This window comes from Saccoglossus kowalevskii, chromosome 22, assembly GCF_978046115.1.
Source record: "Saccoglossus kowalevskii chromosome 22, keSacKowa6.1, whole genome shotgun sequence".
Taxonomy (NCBI): Eukaryota; Metazoa; Hemichordata; class Enteropneusta; family Harrimaniidae; genus Saccoglossus; species Saccoglossus kowalevskii.
The window spans coordinates 21724486-21730485 of record NC_140662.1 but is presented as its reverse complement, the minus strand read 5'-3'; positions in this window follow the sequence as shown (position 1 = coordinate 21730485).

Below are 6000 nucleotides of genomic sequence, written 5' to 3'. Positions count from 1 at the left end.
TACTCCGACAGAAAAGAATTACTCCGACAGAAATGAATTACTCCGACAGAAATGAATTACTCCGACAGAAATGAATTACTCCGACAGAAAAGAATTACTCCGACAGAAATAAATTACTCCGACAGAAATGAATTACTCCGACAGAAATGAATTACTCCGACAGAAATGAATTACTCCGACAGAAATGAATTACTCCAACATAAATGAATTACTCCGACAGAAATGAATTACTCCGACAGAAAAGAATTACTCCGACAGAAATGAATTACTCCGACAGAAATGAATTACTCCGACAGAAATGAATTACTCCGACAGAAATGAATTACTCCGACAGAAAAGAATTACTCCGACAGAAATGAATTACTCCGACAGAAATGAATTACTCCGACAGAAATGAATTACTCCGACAGAAAAGAATTACTCCGACAGAAATAAATTACTCCGACAGAAATGAATTACTCCGACAGAAATGAATTACTCCGACAGAAATGAATTACTCCGACAGAAATGAATTACTCCGACAGAAATGAATTACTCCGACAGAAATGAATTACTCCGACAGAAATGAATTACTCCGATAGAAATGAATTACTCCGACAGAAATGAATTACTCCGACAGAAATGAATTACTCCGACAGAAATGAATTACTCCAACAGAAATGAATTACTCCGACAGAAATGAATTACTCCGACAAGAAATGAATTACTCTGACAGAAATGAATTACTCCGACAGAAATGAATTACTCTGACAGAAATGAATTACTCCGACAGAAATGAATTACTCTGACAGAAATGAATTACTCTGACAGAAATGAATTACTCCGGCAGAAATGAATTACTCCGACAGAAATGAATTACTCCGACAGAAATGAATTACTCCGACAGAAATGAATTACTCCGACAGAAATGAATTACTCCGACAGAAATGAATTACTCCGACAAGAAATGAATTACTCCGACAGAAATGAATTACTCCGACAGAAATGAATTACTCCAACAGAAATGAATTACTCCGACAGAAATGAATTACTCCGACAGAAAAGAATTACTCCGACAGAAAAGAATTACTCTGACAGAAATGAATTACTCCGACAGAAATGAATTACTCCGACAGAAATGAATTACTCCGACAGAAATGAATTACTCCGACAGAAATGAATTACTCTGACAGAAATGAATTACTCTGACAGAAATGAATTACTCCGACAGAAATGAATTACTCCGACAGAAATGAATTACTCCGACAGAAATGAATTACTCCGACAGAAATGAATTACTCCGACAGAAATGAATTACTCTGACAGAAATGAATTACTCCGACAGAAATGAATTACTCCGACAGAAATGAATTACTCCGACAGAAATGAATTACTCCGACAGAAATGAATTACTCTGACAGAAATGAATTACTCTGACAGAAATGAATTACTCCGACAGAAATGAATTACTCCGACAGAAATGAATTACTCCGACAGAAATGAATTACTCCGACAGAAAAGAATTACTCCGACAGAAATGAATTACTCCGACAGAAATGAATTACTCCAACTGAAATGAATTACTCCGACAGAAAAGAATTACTCCGACAGAAATGAATTACTCCGACAGAAATGAATTACTCCGACAGAAATGAATTACTCCGACAGAAATGAATTACTCCGACAGAAATGAATTACTCCGACAGAAATGAATTACTCCGACAGAAATGAATTACTCCGACAGAAATGAATTACTCCAACAGAAATGAATTACTCCGACAGAAATGAATTACTCCGACAGAAATGAATTACTCCGACAGAAATGAATTACTCCGACAGAAATAAATTACTCCGACAGAAATGAATTACTCCGACAGAAAAGAATTACTCCGACAGAAATAAATTACACCGACAGAAATGAATTACTCCGACAGAAATGAATTACTCCGACAGAAATGAATTACTCCGACAGAAATGAATTACTCCGACAGAAATGAATTACTCCGACAGAAATGAATTACTCCGACAGAAATGAATTACTCCGACAAGAAATGAATTACTCCGACAGAAATGAATTACTCCGACAGAAATGAATTACTCCGACAGAAATGAATTACTCCGACAGAAATGAATTACTCCGACAGAAATGAATTACTCCGACAGAAATGAATTACTCCAACAGAAATGAATTACTCCGACAGAAATGAATTACTCCGACAGAAATGAATTACTCCGACAGAAATGAATTACTCCGACAGAAATGAATTACTCCTACAGAAATGAATTACTCCGACAGAAATGAATTACTCCGACAAGAAATGAATTACTCCGACAGAAATGAATTACTCCGACAGAAATGAATTACTCCGACAGAAATGAATTACTCCGACAGAAATGAGTTACTCCGACAGAAATGAATTACTCCGACAGAAATGAATTACTCCAACAGAAATGAATTACTCCGACAGAAATGAATTACTCCGACAGAAATGAGTTACTCCGACAGAAATGAATTACTCCGACAGAAATGAATTACTCCGACAGAAATGAATTACTCCAACAGAAATGAATTACTCCGACAAGAAATGAATTACTCCGACAGAAATGAATTACTCCGACAGAAATGAATTACTCCGACAGAAATGAATTACTCCGACAGAAATGAATTACTCCGACAGAAATGAATTACTCCGACAGAAATGAATTACTCCGACAGAAATGAATTACTCCGACAGAAATGAATTACTCTGACAGAAATAAATTACTCCAACAGAAATGAATTACTCCGACAGAAATGAATTACTCCGACAGAAATGAATTACTCCGACAGAAATGAATTACTCCGACAGAAATGAATTACTCCGACAGAAATGAATTACTCCGACAAGAAATGAATTAATGAATTACTCCGACAGAAATGAATTACTCCAACAGAAATGAATTACTCCGACAGAAATGAATTACTCCGACAGAAATGAATTACTCCAACAGAAATAAATTACTCCGACAGAAATGAATTACTCCGACAGAAATGAATTACTCCGACAGAAATGAATTACTCCGACAGAAATGAATTACTCCGACAGAAATGAATTACTCCGACAGAAATGAATTACTCCGACAGAAATGAATTACTCCGACAGAAATGAATTACTCCAACAGAAATGAATTACTCCGACAGAAATGAATTACTCCGACAGAAATGAATTACTCCGGCAGAAATGAATTACTCCGACAGAAATGAATTACTCCGACAGAAATGAATTACTCCGACAGAAATGAATTACTCTGACAGAAATGAATTACTCCGACAGAAATGAATTACTCCAACAGAAATGAATTACTCCGACGGAAATGAATTACTCCGACAGAAATGAATTACTCTGACAGAAATGAATTACTCCGACAGAAATGAATTACTCCGACGGAAATGAATTACTCCGACAGAAATGAATTACTCCGACAGAAATGAATTACTCCGACAGAAATGAATTACTCCGACAGAAATGAATTACTCCGACAGAAATGAATTACTCCGACAGAAATGAATTACTCCGACAGAAATGAATTACTCCGACAGAAATGAATTACTCCGACAGAAATGAATTACTCCGACAGAAATGAATTACTCCGACAGAAATGAATTACTCCGACAGAAATGAATTACTCCGACAAGAAATGAATTACTCCGACAGAAATGAATTACTCCGACAGAAATGAATTACTCCGACAGAAATGAATTACTCCAACAGAAATGAATTACTCCGACAGAAATGAATTACTCCAACAGAAATGAATTACTCCGACAGAAATGAATTACTCCGACAGAAATAAATTACTCCGACAGAAATGAATTACTCCGACAGAAATGAATTACTCCAACAGAAATGAATTACTCCGACAGAAATGAATTACTCCAACAGAAATGAATTACTCCGACAGAAATGAATTACTCCGACAGAAATGAATTACTCCGACAGAAATGAATTACTCCAACAGAAATGAATTACTCCGACAGAAATGAATTACTCCGACAGAAATGAATTACTCCGACAGAAATGAATTACTCCAACAGAAATGAATTACTCCGACAGAAATGAATTACTCCGACAGAAATGAATTACTCCGACAGAAATGAATTACTCCAACAGAAATGAATTACTCCGACAGAAATGAATTACTCCGACAGAAATGAATTACTCCGACAGAAATGAATTACTCCGACAGAAATGAATTACTCCGACAGAAATGAATTACTCCGACAGAAATGAATTACTCCGACAGAAAAGAATTACTCCGACAGAAATGAATTACTCCGACAGAAATGAATTACTCCGACAGAAATGAATTACTCCGACAGAAATGAATTACTCCGACAGAAATAAATTACTCCGACAAAAATGAATTACTCCGACAGAAATGAATTACTCCGACAGAAATTACTCCGACAGAAACATCAGAGATAAAATCCATGAGAGTAAATAAGAATTAACCATTTAGTACAGCCCGGCTAAAACACATTGGTTTAATTGTAGTTCTCAATGGTAATGCATATCTCGAAATAGGAGATTCAACAGGTGTACTTATAGCACTAAAACGATGTAGATTATAAACCAGAAGCCTAAATCATCTGTTGAACCAATGACCACGCCCTCTAGTGTTGGTTTACGATCCAATTATTAGCTGGGATTAATATTTGCGTATTAACTTTGCTGGTAGCTAAATGTGTTTAATTAAAACCCTGTGAATATTCTAATTTAACAATTGAATGTATTATTTTCTTCACAAATCACTGAATTTAAAACCAATGAGCACCCATGCAACGTCAAATCCGATGAAACCTAGTGAAACCTCTTTCTTCGGTAATGGAAAACAGTAATCGCGTAATTTGCTTATTCGTGTCCATCAATAAATTGCAGACAACGTGATACACATCACAGCTGTCGGAAAATGTGTTATGTCTTTGACGGCATAGATAAGAAGAACGAATGGCTAACCATATGTACGGTAATCTTTACGACTTAAGTATTATGCAACATCCTGCTTGTCGGCACAATCAATTTGTTTTCCCATTAAGGTCTGTTTTAACATGTGTAGGGGCATCCAAATGTGTAAGGCTATTGGAAACCAAAAAATAAAGGAATGGGATAGCTATAATTCGATAAAATCGGCAGATGAAAACGCCAAAATCAATGATTTTTTCAGTGGCTGTGTGACCTTGTGTCTGACACATTCATATGCAAATGACTAATCTGTGAAACAGGCAGAGACAAACCACTCAAATGTTTAGAAACACTCATTGTGTGTCAGATAGCTACTGATAACACATCCTAACATTGCTTTGTCTTGAGTTTATCTTTGAAACTTATAGGCACACAGATTAAACCTGTGTTGTTGATTTTGGAAAACACTACTGTTGCTGTCATGCTCCCCTTCAGAAAATCTACATTTTAACCAACTTACATGACATTCTAGGTTACGTTGACTTTATCAGATGAAAGTTTATAGTGCATTTCATCAATTAATAAATAAATGTGGAAATCGTAATTTTCAACACAAATAATAGTCTCGCTACCTTAAATCAGTTGCTACTTTGTGTTCTAACTAGACACACCTCGTCTTAGTCTCCCCTACTCCACGACCCGAACCTTTCCCTACAACAGCCGAATACTAGTATATAGAAACGGATCAGGTACGTGTATATATGCAATATATGCAAATAAAATAGGTATGAAACTGAGCTACGATACTGCCACTTAGTAAATCTGCACGGTACGGTATCTGACTAGACTAGTAACCATGGTTAAGACGAATCGGCTTATTGTTGAAGGCCAATACGTGATAAATTCATTTTGCAAGTAACGCCCACTCACAGTTGACATTCGGGTCATACATAAAGCCTTACTTCATACGATAATCCCCGTGCTGAGAAAACACGTAAAACCTCGAAAAAAACAACAACTTATTGTTACCTTTTCTTATTTTAATATTATTTTTTAAAACCAACAATCTTCCTCATTT